Genomic DNA, 17,372 nt, shown 5'->3' with positions numbered 1-17,372 from the left:
TGTTTGTATGCTTTTCCTTCTTAGTCATTGTCCTTAGGCCCCAGGAAGAGTTCACATAATCACTGTGATCACAGCATATTCTGAGAAGACACAGTTACCTCCCTACTTGAGTCAGAACACAAAACTGATGTGAATTATGTTGGTTTCCAAAGATTCAGGGCTTGCTACAAGGATTACCTTGATTTTGATTGGTTGCAATTTTTTCGAAACAGTGTGGGAAGACTCTTTCTCATACCTGCTATAATGTTTCCTAGCAAGCCAGTATGAAAAAGCCACGTTAAATTTTCAGAGTAACAGTCAAGATAACATTGTGCCTCTCTCTGATGCTTTGAAGGCTATCAGCATAGAAAGGAAGCATGTGCAAGTTTAAAGCTGCAATGATTGTGTTCAGCTACTGCCTCTCTGATATACCAGATCTTCTGTTTATCCACTGGATTTGTGAGGGTGGGGAGGAAATATGGCTGTGATATGATTTAAGATGGTAAGTAAAAGAGTAAGAGAGTTCCCCCTCCATTCTCAGATTCTCTATTTTCTCTGAAGGACTTCAGGACTAATCCTCTCCATGGGGATTTACACCTGAATGAAAGAACACCTGTGATATTGCATTCTCATAGATAGTAATATGTACCTAATTTACATAGAGTTTTCTGTTTATTAATCTAAGGACACAGTTAATTTATCCTGAATATAGCAGTTAAGTATGATGAGGTTTAGGGAATTTCTATGCTGTGAAAGATTTGTGCCATAAATTAAATTCTTATTAACTGACTTGCCTAGTATGCTCGTGGCATAGAGGGCCATGATATCATACAATGGCATTGATAATAAAATAGGACACAGATATCTTCTTAATATGATCCAGTGAAATAACTCCATCATACATCATGTTATCAATATTTAAGATTCTCTAAGAATATAAATGATATTGGCTCTATATGTAAATGTAAACTGCATGTGACATTAGACTAATTACTATAAAATAACTGAAGAAAACTTTATTATTTTATTGTTTATTTGTTTGTTTTGCAGTAGTGGTGGAAGTGATGAAGTGGTGCAAATGCAATGTTTATCATACTGTACATATTAAAAGTTATGGCTGCGCAGGAACATTTCTCAGTTAAATGGTATGTGTCAAAGAAAACTCTGCACCAAACAACAAAGAAAGGAATAAATTTTGTTCCATCATCTTTTTCTCATTTTTTTGTTTTTTGAACTGGATCCCCAGTGTAGCCCAGAGGATACTTTATTTATGTCCCTGCAGTTCAGGGCCTACAAACCAATTCATCATGTTTCTGCTGTGCCTCATCTGCTATAGATGAATGACCCCTCCTATAACTTTCTGAAGTCTGTTTGCCATTATGTAGATTAATGCAATAAATACACATATGTGTGCACATGTGTGTGTGAAAAAAATGCATTTATGGAATTTACTGTGCTGTGTCCCACAGCCAATCCAAACAGAATTTCTAATCTAGCACTCAGGAAACACAGATGTGTCTCCAGTAGCACAAGAAAATTTATATTAAGTCATATAAATTTTTTTACTTAAATACTATAAAATAGATATTCGTTTGCATTGTCTTTTGCATGCAGCAATTCAAATCTGATTTATAACTTCATGTTGCATATATATTCCCACTGCTCATACATGGTTTGCTTAGAAAGTCTAAAATAAAGTAACAGACCTGGACTATTTTGGGTCTCCTGCTTTGCACCACAAACCAATTCTGTACAATTTTGAGTTTGTATCTACAGCTGAATGTATTTTTTCAGTAAGTATGTGAAAAAGGATAAGGTTTCAGAAGAAGGTAAACAAAAGGACTGCAAACCAAATTCTGCAAAAAATAATTTTCACAAATAAATGAATAGTGAGAGATACCTTAATCACTAAACTTAACAGGTTTAGTCATATGACCTTTCCTGCAAGCACAGAAAAATTTTGTCTTGCCCAAATAACCTCTCTGCCCTGAGTGGAATGAGTTGAGTTTGTATTTAACATGGGATTGAATATTTCCAGGGTCAAGTTGTTTTATTTATTGGCCGGTGATCACACAAGCTATCTGATGGAGTAGATATTTGCCAGTCTTCAATGTCTTACCAGTTTTAGTTTAAAAAATCGAAAAGCAACAAACAACTACCAAAGAAGCTGCTCCTTAAAAATGTTAGCTTTTGAAGTCTTTAACATTCCTGCTTGAAATAGAGTCATTAAGGTTTGTTTCTGTAGATATTTCCAATTCTTCAGGTATGTTCCCTACACAGTTTAAGTCATTTGATGAATAAAAAGCTGGAAAATACTAATGAATCTATGGAAAAGAATGGCACAGCATCTTAATTAAATTCATTTAAGGAAATTAACTAAGAACCCCTCAACAATTTCAGCTGCTTATATCTGGTCTAGAAATTCAGTCCTTTGCTCTCAGTTTTTGTAAGCAGCCTTCCTCACTGATGAAGCTATAAGATGATAATGTCATTCAATAACTCTCACACCCTTTCCTGCCATTTGTCCAGTGCAGGAAATGGAGAGTTTTCTTGTCGTGTGGACAGGGAGGAAATATCCAGCAACCAAATACTGACCCTTGCATGCAAATAGGTCCATATCCTCTTCCCGCCTGACAACTTCCTTCCTGCCTGCTAGGAACAAATCTACTTTTCATTTTTCCGGAGTTCTTTATACAGACCACTCAGAATGCCCTTGGGTAGGGACAAATATTTTATTAATGTAAACTTCATCTAACAGCTGGATACTTAGGGCAGCCAGGCCCAAATTCAGAGTAGATAATTGTGTGCTTCTTTTAGCTATTGTGTTGCTGCAGCTGAGTCACTAAATGCTTTGTGCCAGAAACTCATATGAAGCATTTACTGGTACGTCTGACCTTAGCTTAATGAAGATATATTTGCAATTCTGACATTTTGTGAAGGCTAAACTTAGGTAAGATGAATCCTACTGTGTCTTTCCACAGAAACTTTCCACATTAACCAGAAAGTAGAAGCCTTTTCCTGGCGGTGAAGAATGGAGGTTTTATCTCCTGTTAAGAAGTTACTGATCAGATAACAAACCAACCTGCCAACACTCAGCTGTCAGTTGATAGCAGAGAACCAGTTTCCTAGGGCTTTATTTTTTTCTGGGTTTACCAAAGTTATTGATTCTTTGAGTGAAAACTTGATTTCAAAATACAAAAGGAAAACCCAGGCAATTTTCTGTCTTAGTCCCACCCTTCAGTTATCTGGGAAACCTCTACACAGGTTTGCCATTCTGTGCTGTTGGAAAAACCTCAGAAGTCAGTAATTAAGCTCTTAAGAAATTCTGTCTCAGTCCCATAACTACTTTTTACTCTAAAGATAATTAGTTTACACTTAGCCTGTATTAATTTTTTAGCAGTTATATCTATACACCTAAAACTTCCTGTTTTTCTTCTGCTTGTGTAAGCTACAAAATGAAAGTATTTTCAGGAGGAATTCAGACTGACACTTGTTAAAGTCTTTTCCAAAAACTGATAGGAAGAAACAAAACACCTCCACCTTCTTACCCAAATACGTGTAAAAGTCAAAGTATTAAGTAATGGAATTTTTGTAATTTTATAGGGAGACTATATATAAAGTGTAATTTATCAATAGTATATAGCTATTAAGAAATGTTATATCAAATTGATAAAAAGAGACTTAATTGTCAAAGGCCTTTACCTTTCAAGCCTACAAAGGGAATACCACAAGGGCAATAAAATCTAATAGGTTATGGTAACCTATTAGATTACCATGTTCTATTTTGGTAGAACAGAAGAATAGCACCATTGTTTGGCCTGTAGTTCTGCCCATTCTTTCAGTTGTGTCTAATCTTCAATTCCTGTTTAAATTGTTTTCAGCCGTTGACTTTCAGCATTGAGGCAGCTGAATTTCACCATTAAATGTCAGATACTTCCCTGTAGAATGCATTGTGCATAGACATCTATTACATCTCATCACTATCACTTCATCCCTTAAAATAGTAATAACATGTTAATGCAGTTAATATTTATGTTGGGGTTGTACCTGGAGGAATCAGTCAGATGAAGCAACAGTAAAACAATATAGGTAGTAAGTACATAGCTGTAACTTAAAGTGCAGCTCAAACAACATTCAGAAGTCCGTTGTTTTCATTACATCTCTATGCACTTTGTGATACTAAAAAAAACAGAATTAACATGTATTTTATTATTTATAAAGCACTAAAATAAATAGAGCAATTACCTTTTCTGTCAAGCTTAAAAGTTTACTCACAGTTGTCAAAAGGCAGCATACTTTGGAATTTAATTGTGCCCAGGAGAAAAATGTGCGATTTTTAAAATTCCTGCTTGAGGACAAAAGATCAAAGAATAAGCCCCATTTCCTAATTTAGACTCAAAACTTCACCTGCAACTTCACTACACCTAAGTGTTAAATAAATATATTCTAATGGAGGAAGACAGATGTCAGAAGCCTTCTTTCCTGTAATCTAAATTATGTTGTAATTCTAACAGTGTTATTATGATATTTGAAAACAAAATTGTAAATCATTAAATCTTACACAAAGATGGATCCAATTTACATGGGAAAATATTAATAAAACAAATTGTTGACTTGAAATAAAAAATAAAACAAATAAGTAAATAATGAAAACTAAAATTCTCTTTGTAACTTTCCTAGAACTGATGATTAACAAGTCACATTTTTTTCTGACACTATTATTGTCATTGGCTTCAATATGATTTTCATTGGTGTGCACCAAGTTAAGATGGTGCATTTACAGAGGTTTGATCCAGCAGCAGTTTTCTATTTTATCCAGCATCAGTTATCATCATAATTCTACCCTTATTTACGTATTGCCTATACATTTTGGAAAAATTAATTTTTTAATTTGGTCTTAAACAATTTCTTCTTTCTGGCCTTCTCCCCACCATGCTTGCCCAATGTTTTAGTAGAGTACATTGATGTTCAACATTTCACTTACTCTTGTTACCTCATTAAGTTTAATATATCTATGGCTGCCACATTATGTCGAATTAGACTGAAAGTTTTCTTTTATTTTTAAGGACTTTCATGCTTCAACCTCTTTCTCCATCTATCCACTGCAGATGACTTGGATTGTTACTGCACTTCTGCAGTTCTTTCTCAAGGAGTTGTTTTCCTTGATACAAATTTAAGAACTTGGCCATGTGATATAGACAGTCTGATTAGAACCTGAAAATAAAGAAACTCTAAAATTGTCTTAAAGAAATTATTTCTTTAGCTAATAGTAGAAGAAACTTAAACTGAATACAATTATTTCCCTCTTCCTCATCTTTGTTTGACAGTCATCTTCAGTTGCATATATTTCTTGGGTATATAAAGTACTATAAAAACCAGCTGTAAGAAATATCAAGGCTTATAAATATAATCATAACTTCAGATCACTTAAAAAATTAATTACTTAGTGGTGAAGATAGCTATTTTTACAGTTCTAGAACTTTATTTTGCTCCATATTATTCCAGTGTGCCAGAGATCAAGCACATCAGTGATTGAACTTCCCATTCTCCTCTTCTATTTTCTTGTTAAAAATTAAACCAAAAAAATACAAATTTGAAATCCAGGTGTCAAATTGCATCAGCTCTGTAGTTTGTACTTAGATGGAGACTATCAAGACAGACAGGTCTAGCTGTACCAACGTAAAAACAAATCTATCCCAAAGTGACTGAGATATCAAGCATGAGCATTTATGTCTATGAGAAGCTCGCCTATATCTGCCTTGTACATAAGGAAAGGAATAATTTCTTTTACTAGATACATTAATCTAATCATTTTCAAAAAATATCCCCCTTTTTAAGGAAAAGGGTAGTGGAAACAAAACTCATATAATATTAAAATATGTACACTGTACATGGACATATAAAACTGACTGGAGTTCTTCCATGTAATATTTGTGTAACAATCAGTAATTTTTTTTCCCCTAAAATGATAAAGCCTATTGTATCTGTAATAAGCTTCTCCTCTAAACCCACCTGTTGCATCCTGGGTTTTAGGTTCAGATTTGGGGTTCTGGTCTTTGTTAGCTTACCGGTTCCATACATGCTCATGTATTCCCCGTGTTTTCCCCTCCTACAGAAGTTAGCCCCAGGCTGCCTGCCATTGGGTTTCTCCCCTGCCACTCCTGTGCCCACTCCCCCATCCGGTCCCTGGCAGTTCCGGGCTCGTCACTTCATTCTTGCGGTCCCACTGGCCCTGAACCCCTGTGCCCACTCCCCCGCCCGGCCCCGGGAGTTCCCATTGGCCGTTGTGGCACACGTCACAGCCACGGCGTCTGTGTTCATTGAGCGGAGAGCTCCAGTCCTCCCCTGTCCCACCCCTATATCCCTCTGCAGCTCCCCAGCCTCGGGGTCAGATTTGTCCATGCGTGGTTGGGAGTGGCCGCGGCTTCTCCATCGTGGCTCCTGCAACCAATAAAGTGTCCAGCCTCCACACGGACGGGTTTGGACAATTCCTGCTTCTTCATTTCCTTCCCTCGCGCCGATGACAAAGCGCGGCCGGCCCACCCTGGGGTGCAGCCGCAGAAGCGCCTGGAAGTAGCGGCGGCATCGACCCTGACGAGGAGCCGAGGCGCCAAGCCACGTTCTCAGGAGCCGGTCGGGGCGGGAAAAGTAACGCGCAGCCGTACCCACCAACATGCACTAGCAGTGAGAGACACTGAATGATTCACACATCAGAATTTTCCAGGAGTGTTCAAAAATAATAACAAAATGATGCTTTAACTAATAAAATAAGTAGTATTTTGTGAAATTATCATTGGCACACAGATGTATTTCAGTGATAAATACAATTTTTTTAAAAATTTAGCTAACTGAAACCTGATGAACATGAATTTCTGTTTTGCTTTGGTTCCTAATGAACTTGAACTGAAAGAAATGGAGTTTTGAATTGCAGTGATAAAAAATTGATTTCTGCCACATGAGCAAAATTGTTTATTTTCATGGGTGACATAATTAGACTCAACACCCAAAACCAAGGAGAATACATTTCAATACATTAGCTGTACTGCTTAGGTTGTGAAGTCAATCATAAACATTAACTGAAAGAAAACATTTCTTGGGAAAATCAAAGGAAGTACCACTGAAATGACATAGTAGCAGAAGAAAGCTTGGAGTCTTTCCATACTAATTTCTGATTATGTGGAACAATGTCAACAACTCAACAGAGCACTTGCCCAACTAGTACTTCTGGCCAATTTTCTTCTCTCAAAAATATTGAAATGTAACTGAAAAAAAAATATTTAAGGAAATGCTGCACTTTATAGGATCTAATGTCTTATTTACTGTAGAGTTTAAAGAGCTTGTAGAGAATATCAGAGACTACAAGAAATTCCATATGGTCATTACTAATAGAGTGTTATGTGGTGGTGCAACACATTGAACTGCAAGAAAAGAACAGCAGACCTGTAGGATATATCAGAAATAGTTCAAGGGTGAAGGCCTGCCACTGGTAGCTGTGCAGAAAATGGTACTGGCACCATACTCTTTCTTTCTAGCTGTAGAAGCTGGAATTCAAATATGCACAGACTCTCTGTATTTTTGTTTAACCATCATGTTAATTCAATTTCAACAGCTATTATCAGCTTTATGGTATGAATTGCAACTAGTTGGTCTCTTATCAGAATTAGTTTTGCACAAAGTTCACTGTTGTTTACTTATACTTTCTGATACTGAGAAGAGATGGTTTGGGATCTCAAAGGATACAATTACTACCACTACTGGTGGTATGAACCACTTTTGTATGAAGTATTATCAGATATGTAGGATAGAAGTTTCAGAAGCCATGAAGGTGACACAATCAATCATTCATCTATGCTGTTTCTGCTAACTAGATGGTATAAACAAAATGGAACCTGATCAGTGTAGAGAAACTCTGCACTTCCATCTGTCACTTCATTCCCGGCTGTTGGGATAACTTATTCAAAAGAAACATAGACTCTGGAAGGAACCTTGTCCACTAAATATATTTATTTTTTAATGAAAATGTCTCCAGCTGCCTAAGAAGCCTGATGCTAACAATTAATGACTACTATTCTACCTGCTATCAAGACAAGTATGGGTAGCCTGCACAGCCATTATAGAAGTACACAAAGATAAATCCTGTGATTTTAATAATGTAAATGAACATTGCTGTTTGTAATGATTTTAGACAGGGTAGAGTGCAGTTGGCAATAAAACTACCTATGTCTGCTTGCCCTTCACATCATCATTTTGCTGAAGGAGGTTTGTGAATCATTAGGGGGATTCTTCAGAAGAACCACCCTTTCAGGCATGAGATTTATTACCCAGTCGGAGTCGTCTATATGCAAAGAATTCTTTCAACTACCCTCCCTCCCAAGGACATCTGATGAAGTAATAACCATTTTAACCTGCTAAAAGCATTTCAAAGAAATGACAGAGAAAAAATGTGTCTATGGGAAATGGCTGAAGTAATGTCCCTGTAGCTTTTAGAAGGGTAATGTTTGAGAGATGCCTATCCCAAAAAAGGAAGCAATGTTTGTGCCATTTTTTGGATAATCTATGTCATCCAGGGAGATTTGAATGAATCTGGTCTCTTGTATTCAAAACATGTTAATTCATCCTTACCATGCAGTATGTTTAAGCAACTTACTCCTGCAGTTTGTTTCTTTGTGAATACCTTTAATGCATTATAAAGTAAAAAAATAATTTTGGCTTAGTATGTCAGAGGTTTCCAGGAAAAGCTAGAAAAATCAATAGTGTAAAAGCACTAGGAATTTGATTTAAAAGGCATACTACTTCTTTAGTGCCAGTCATGTTTTAAGAATGGTACTCCTCAGTTTAGTGTAAACAGTGAAATTTCAAACCACACAGAAGCTCACTCACTACCCACCTCCCTCTCCCCTTCTCCCTTCCCTTTACCTTTCTCCTCAAGAATTGGAGGCATGAAAAGTAAAGGTCACGGGTGGAAATAAGAATAATTGACTGGAAATAGTGATAAGATAAGAAAAAACCCAGCAGCAATATTGATGACCTAGATGACACTTGCCCATCCTGGAAACCCCCAGCAACAGACTACTGGACCACCATGCTTTCCTCACTGCTCCCTCCAGCTGGGAACTGGTGTTACCTAACCACTCCTGCCATCTTGGAACTGGTGCCACTCTTACTCACCAGCAGGAGCCTCTTCTCCACACAAGAGACTCTTCCTGCCACCCCTGGAAATGGCATGAAGTGCTAAAGAATAACTCCGGGTCCTGGCCATGACCCCTCCTGGCTACTGCAAAAATTAACCCTGTCCTGGACAGAACAGGACCGGGCTCTCAGTAGAGGAAAAAACCTAGTATTGTTAATTAATCTGAGAGGCCTACTCACATCAAGTCATTTTGAGCATGATAGGAGACATAATTTGCTAACTCTGTTAAACCTAGGCATCTAAAATAACTACTGCTGGAAACTGAGTTTCCAAGAGGGTCTGGAGTGGTCACTGGGACCATAGAAGTTCAAGTTTTAGAAATCAAGGGCACGGATCATTTCTTCTGAGTCTTCTTAGAATGCATTGATGCATAGTTTTCAAAAGACACTGAGAACTGAGTTGTTTGAAACTGATTTTTATGTGATCATTGTTTATACTTTCTCAATTAAAGAAAGTCATTACTTCTTGACATACATGGGGACAAATCCATAATAACTGACTCAAATGGACAGTGAAATAAATGACTAAGTAAAAATTTGATACTCAGCATTTCTGTTTCAAGAATAAATAAATAATCTCTTTTAAGCCAAGAACTGTATACAAATTCATGTCCAATACAATTTTTACATGTTAAAATATAGCAGAATGCTATTTCTAATTCTTCTTATGTTTAAATATAGCTTTTTTTTCAAGTAAACATTACATAATAACCTTTTGTACATACACTACAGAACTTGTCATAGCTGGACTAACATAATGGAGTGTTACGAGCTATTAAATTAATGAGTCATGCTGAGGAAGAAGTACATCAAAGACTAACACACTTTCTGATATGCAGGCATGCATTACTGTGTTACTTTCTGAGTTCTGGCATATGGAAGGACAAAATCTGCACTTACAATCTTTACTTGTAACATACCTGTCTCTGGGCAAGGGGTAACTAACAACTACATCACTAGAATTTCTGGTTCAGGCTCAAAGTTGATATAAATGATAAAGAAATTCAATCACCAGGGAGTTTTTCTAAATGGTTGAATGACAAAAGGAGTTAATCTAGCTTTCATGATTAAATGAGAAGAGGGATGGTGTTGTGAAAGGAGAAGAAACTAGCAGACCGAAGTAAAGCTGTGAATGCTAACTTATGTGCCTTGATCTTTATTTTATTACACACATAATAAGATTCTGGATTCTTGACATCCAAACCATGCTAGTTATCATTCAGTCCTACTGATTTATCGATGACCTAATTACAGCACTACTTTCATTTTCCCTGTACATGGCCAGAAATGCATAACCTTCTTTTTAATATACAAAACTCCTGTCTAGTCCTCATTTTTTTTTTCATTGAAAGAGTAACAGTCTCAATTCTTAGTGATGAGTTTCTTTTCAGTATGGTTATGAGGTAAATTGAGCCAAGTATGTGCAGGTTTGGGATCATGCATAATCCAAGTTGATTTGAAGTAATCAATGATAGGATAAATTGATGCTGGTTAAAGGAAGAACTATGAAGATCTTACAGAACTGAATGTTTCTAGAATTTGTGATCTGCCACATACATAGTGCATTTTAAACATGTTAATCTCTGCATTTCTAATTCCTGTATTTTCCTAGTGCTAATATATGCTATGGCAGACTTGTATAATGAAAAGATAAAAAAAAATATACAAATGCTGAAAAGTCTATAAGCTATTTAATCACAGCTCAGTTGTTCATCTGTAAGGCATCACTGTTGAGCAGGGTGATGAAGGAAGGATTCATGTGTTAAGACATATTATTGAGAATCTGAAGATCTGGCTTCTCTTCCAATTTCTTCAGAAGATATTATACTCAATCTTCAGCATATCATTTTGGAGTTGAATAAAAGCCAAACATAATGACAATCTTTATTTCTTGGTGTTAGAAGTTTTGTTGCAATGGAGATAGGTAATAGTGATGAAATTGTACCAAGGATCTGTTTTACATTTGTTGTGATGTGCTTTCATAACCCCAGATGTCAGAAAGTGTATGTGATGTATTTGTTACTTCTGTTTTGTTTCCCATTTTATCATCAGCTACAGGACATAATACATTTTAAGAAAGGTTTTGAAGGAATACAGTAAAAATACATGAAGAAAAAAAATACTAATGCCAGTTCACAGCAAATTTCTGATAACTGGACCATTTTTCAGACACACAAGAATATTTATAATTTCAATATTTTAATTTAATTCAAGAATTGTGACCAAAAAAACCCCAACCTGATATTTTTTTTCATTTTCAGTTTTTGCTAGAAATAGCATGCTGTATTATACTGCATAAATACTTAATATCAAATAGATACTTGACATTTATTAACTATATGTTGGCTTTCATCCTCTATCTTTCCAAATGCGTAGGAAATAATATGATGATCATTCATGGAGTAGCAAAAGTGGATAATGTCCATGATCTTTCCAATCTTTATATTTTGAAACTTTTCTGGCTTAAGAAAATAAAATGGCTTCAAGAATCTTAAATATGTTTCTCCAAAACACTTTTGAATTCTGTGGAACAGGAAATGCAGAATCCTCTACTTCTATGTTGCTCCTAAAAAAAAGATGGACAAAAAAATTTACAAATAGAAATATTACCACTGACCCATTCATAAAGCCTTATACACTTGTAAAACAAGTCATATGCATTTGTAAAACAAAAGAAAGAAAACTGTATAAAAAGGATGAATTTATAACCTTTAAAATAATTTTTAAAAATCAAAGCAAATAATGGAACAAATGTTTCAATTAAGATGAAATATATTGGTTTAGTACATCAAAGTCAAATTCTCTCCTGAAAAATTACTTTAAAGCAAATATGCATTCTATGGTAAGAAAAATGGCTGAAGATGCTGTTCATGTACATTTAAGGTATGGCATTTTCAAAATATCTTTACTGCAGTTAGAAAAATATTTACTGTAGTGAAGACAATCAACAGTAGGCCAGGATTAAATGATTCAAGAGTTCCATTTTATTATCTGTCTCCATTTTACTTTTAAATATATTTTTGATAATCTAGTTTTCCATCCAGATAAATTAGACTGAAGTAATTACAATTTTCCTATGTTCTGTGAAAAATCAACAACTGAAAAATTCTCTCATAAATATATGAAATGAATATTGTGAAAGGTATGCATGGATACTTTTGACTTGCTGCATAAAACTGTCTTGCACATGTTTTTTTCTTGCATATAACCGCAGTGTAAAAGATGACATTATGAGAAACCTTCTGACAAATTGATTAATAATCTTGAGCTGCTGAAGTTCAGCTGAGTGAGCAATTAAACATTCCAAACAGCAATGAACCTTCAGAGATAATTTATGATAATTTTATGCACAAGAGCTCAGTGGCTTTTTAATTTGATAGAATGTTAGTAGCATAGATTTCTAACAAGGGAGTTTCAGTGCTCCATACATCACTGAGATTACTTAAACATTTCAAATGTGGTTGATGAATGAAGTTTCCTGAGATGTGAGAAGATACAGAAAGTGTCAGAAGGTTGAGATTATTCATCATATCAATTATTGAAAGTGGATGCATTGACATCATACTCCCAGCTCATATTTTATGGCCATTATAAAGACAGAACAGAAATAACAGACTTGGTGAACTGCAGAACTGCCAGGATATCCAGCTTCTTCCCTCTTTTATTCCAGCATTTTGCTGTCACCACACAATATTAGCATTTCCAGGTGTTTCTTCCAAAGTCATTCATAATATATAGCAGGAAAACAAGACCCTTTGAATACAATCAGCTAAGACCTGGAACATAGCACATGGTGTGATTCTTGGGGTTTTTCTGTGCAGGACCAAGAACAGGCTTCAGTGATCCTTTCCTATATCCTTCCAACTCAGGACATTCTACAAAAAACATCACACACAGATCAAGAGAAAAAAAGAAGGTTAGATAGCCTGAGCAAACAATTAGTTTGCCAGAAATACAAATGCTGTGTCGTTTTCTGCTAAGGGAGAACAGGCTGCCCTTTATTCTTCCACATTTTTCTTTGTCTTTTTGTTGCTTAAAAAAAAAAAAAAAACTGCATTCAGACAGTCAAATATTTTTAATTCCTAGACTATTTCCCATTCATTCTTTTATTTCTTGTTTTGGCAAGTAAAATATAATGTTTTAATCTTGTGTTTCTGACACACTTATGACAGTTGGAAACACAGTAATCTAAACTAAAGTAAATAATGTAAAGGGGCTCTTTTTATTGTATGAACAAAGATAAAGTCTCTGCTTTGAACAGAACACTGAAGCACTCAGATACCACATGTTTAAGAGAACAGACAGTTGGTGAGTTATTTGTTTTTAACACTACTATAATGATCCTGACAATAAATTATCATTTCACATATCCAAACAGTTATCCTTTCATTCATGCAAAGGAAAGAATGCTGGAAAATAAAAGCTAAAAGAGGCAGAAAAGCGTTTCTAGAAGGGCAGCAGCCTGTTACTTAAACTCCTTCATATGAAAGGTCATTTGTGTAAAGCACTATTAGTCAACACACAAAGCTCAGGATCTATGCAGACAGTTTGGAGAGTGATAGGTGGGAGAGTGGGAGTGTTTGGACAGACCTTGTAGCTTCAAATCCTACTTCAAACTTGAGCTATTAGTCTTTGGCTAATGAAAAGAATTGTCTGACCTTTTGTATATCTTCAACATTATTGTTTTAAGGGCTGATTCCACTACAGCTCAAAATGCAGTATTGAAACCTATCAACATAATTTAAAATCTCCCATCCTTGATGAAGGCAGTCAACATTAGCAGAAGAATCACAGAAATTGGTAAAGAAATGAAGTTCCATAGACATGATGATAACTTCCTGAAACTCACTAGACATTACTGAACAAATGCCACAAAGCTGATAAGCAGTTTCTATGTCCGCCTAAAGGCAAGTAGGACTGAATTTGTGGCACTGAGGGTATCGTCCTTGCAAAAATTTATTTCAGCTGAGTCACGAGTTAGTTCCACTCACATCTAAATAAAGAGAATCCTTTTCCCAAAAGAATATCAAAAAAAGTCCAAACACTAATCAGGGAGGAAAATTCTCCCAATAGGAAAGTAAAGAACTCCAAACTGTGTTAAGCAAAAATAAATTGCTATAAGAACACAAAACTTTGAAAATTTGACTCAATGAAAAGGTTAAAAAGTGTATTTGTTTCATCTACAGCATAGATTGAAACAGTTCTCAAAACCAAAAAGTTGCTATATCTAGAATGATATTAGAACCTCTAGTACACTGCGACAAAAAAAATGAAATATTATAAGGAAAACAAAAACATTTTAACTCTCATGTGAGCTTACTCCTGGGACAAGGTATCTGTAAGCAAGCTGTTGACAAATTTCCATTATTAGAATCTTTTATCAAAAAGTTATTCGTGCAACTTTTATAAATTGCAAGACTATAGAATCACAGAATATTCTGAGTTGCAAGGCACCCACAAGGGTCATCAAAGTCCAACTCCCAGCCTGAACAGGACAGTCAGAAGAATCACACCATGTTCCTGAGAGCATTGTACAAGTGCTTATTGAACTCTATCAGGCTGGTGCTGTGATCACTTCCCTGGGGAGCCTGTTAATATCTTTGACCCTTGTTGAGAATTGGGTATTGATCTAGATAAATTTCCATGACCTCTGTCCCAATTTGATGGTACACACTGTTAATCAGTCTGATGGCTTGCACTATCTGGTAACCTCAGTTCTTCTGGACTATTAAAATGGCAGTTACCTGACTCCCTGGGAGCATCCTCAGGAAGTGGACAGACTGGTAGGTATGAAGAACACAAATACTGACCCACATATCTTCTCTTCTAGGAATCTATAGCTCTCCTACCTTTATTCTGAACAGGCTGATTATTTTTTTCTTACTCAAAAGGGTCAAATTTGGTAAGAAGACTGGGCACCAGGATATAACACTGATGTAAAATACCCCATCTACAAAGTTATCTACCACAGGTGTCATTCATGTCCACTTTGATCCCACACTCATAAATCTCCATGACAGTGACTTCTGGAATGCAAAACAGCAGTTTTGCAGTTAAATTGCAGTAACTCCAGAATCTGCAGAGGACTTGGACATCTCATTTTAATGCACTCAAATAATAGAAAAGAGAAATTGTTCATCTGACGGCCTCCTGACACAGGGACACTTCCTAAGACAACATTTTCAGTGAAGTTCCAGTGGTTGGTTTTTTTTCTTCTTTTTCAGCTAAAATGTGTATGGAGAAAGAAGACTTAAAATATTTTATCTTCAAAATTAATTAAAATACAGTTATTAAGAAAATGATAGGAAGAGTGAAGTCTTCATCTGAAAATGTGTGCTGACATTAGGAGAATAAATCAAATTGGAAGAAATTAGGAGATTAAATAAAATCTCTGGAGAAATGTTAGACCTGCTTTCAGTATGTCAATGCAGCCCTACTCAGAGACTCTCAATGTTTTCATAATGTGCCAATCAATGCTCAAAAGTAGAACTATTTGTTTTTATTCTTCAAGAGAGATATGCAAAACAATTCTGAAGTCCTATTGTACTAATATAAGATAATGAAAATACAATATTAATAATATAGTAAACTCTACTATAGAGATATGAAAAGCAGTACATACCTAAAACTTGTACCTATGGTACTCTTATAACAGAAGCATGTAGCTTTTGGCAACTGCATTTGTTATTTTTCAAGCAAAGCTGGCAACAACTCAAAGGCATGGAAACATTGGGCAAACTCCAGCAGCCCCTTTCTTAGGCAAGATGTCTATTTGAATGAAAGATTTAACCTAACTTTTAATAGGATAAAAATGAATTACAAATAGAGTATCCTAAGCTCACTGCAAAATAGGATAGTCTCCTTGCTTGCACTGTTTAATGTTTTGATTTCCCATTCATTGTTGAGGCTGTAACGAGCATCAGTTATTACATGGTGGCTCAGTTCCAACATAAATCATGTAACCTCCTCCTCTTTATTGATTTATATTAGCATTTATAGATGGCACTCTTTGTCTTTATAGGGCCTGATATCTCACATTAATTAAGTTCAAATTAAAATAAACAATGAAATGCTGAAATATTCTGCAAGGTTTCTTGCCTAATGCTTACATTCAGTTTATACCTCATATCACTGTCATTCTAGAAATTCTAACTAGACAAACCAAATTAAACCAAACAAATAAACACAGCAAAAAAAAAGAAGAGAAGGCATGTATTCAGTCTTGAAATTGCTATTGATTGGGTTTATCAAATTATAGTGTCAATACTGTATCAGATATCAATCTATTTGTGCAGTAGTATTATATGTAACCCTATATATCTCAATGGTATCTTTCTTACGAAAATATTTGAATCATGATTGGAGGACATTACATTGTATTTTCCCATCTCCAAGAACTGCAATGTTCTTTGATGCACAGTAAGTTGCTCTTTTTTTTCCCTTCTGAGAAGACAAATTTGTAACTTACATATAATATATTCATGTAATTCTCAATCAATTCTGTTGATTTAATCCCATAACTATATTTAAGGGTAAATGGTAAGCATTCTGAACAGTAGCATATGACTGCTGTGAGAACTTTTTTCCAAGCTAAAAGGGCAATCTTCAATTCTTCATAAAATCTATCAATATATAAATGTCATAAATACTATAAAAATACTAGAATATTACAGGAGTATTATAATTATCATAAAAATAGTCCTCAAGAGCATTTTTCTAACTCATATAGAAAATTCAATATTTAATTCAAATTGGAAACTCTCACATCACTTAAGCTTTTCAATGAACAATTTCTATTAATTTAAACTGAAAACCACCCCTGGATGTATTCTGACAATTTTAAGAAATGTCGGAAGCAGCCACTCACTGTGCTGCTAAGTCTTAAAACACTTGTCTAAAAAATATTTATCTGACTCTCTGCCCATAAACCTAGCCCTTCTGTTAAATCTGGGCAGAGACTTCTGTCAAGAGTCATGCTGAAGCCATCGTTGGAAATAGGAGGTGGGAGAGAGTTCCCAGATAAGCCACAGTGCTGCTATGGCTTGTCCAGCTCTTTGCAACCCCACTGTTTTCATGGGTCTCATATCTTTTGCTCTTCCCATAGGCTAACCATAAGTGTGGGTGGACACTTCTGTAGTGGGACATGCAGAAGCTCCTTGTGAAAGAGATGCGATTGGGAGAATTCTCACAGAAGCCCCCACTTT

The 17,372-nt window shown here is 35.5% G+C and overlaps 1 long non-coding RNA gene across 1 annotated transcript in view; it reads right to left on the bottom strand.

The window, feature by feature from the left end:
* Nucleotides 1–10,289: 10,289 nt before the first annotated feature.
* LOC128789753 (uncharacterized) overlaps nt 10,290–17,372 on the bottom strand; it is a 49,737-nt gene continuing 42,654 nt past the window's right edge. The window contains exon 5 of the long non-coding RNA XR_008431517.1: nt 10,290–11,734. This is a non-coding gene — a long non-coding RNA (uncharacterized LOC128789753). The remainder of the gene's footprint in view (nt 11,735–17,372) is intronic.

Source organism: Vidua chalybeata, chromosome 6 (assembly GCF_026979565.1).
Source record: "Vidua chalybeata isolate OUT-0048 chromosome 6, bVidCha1 merged haplotype, whole genome shotgun sequence".
NCBI lineage: Eukaryota > Metazoa > Chordata > Aves > Passeriformes > Viduidae > Vidua > Vidua chalybeata.
This window is presented reverse-complemented; position numbering and strand designations above follow the sequence as displayed.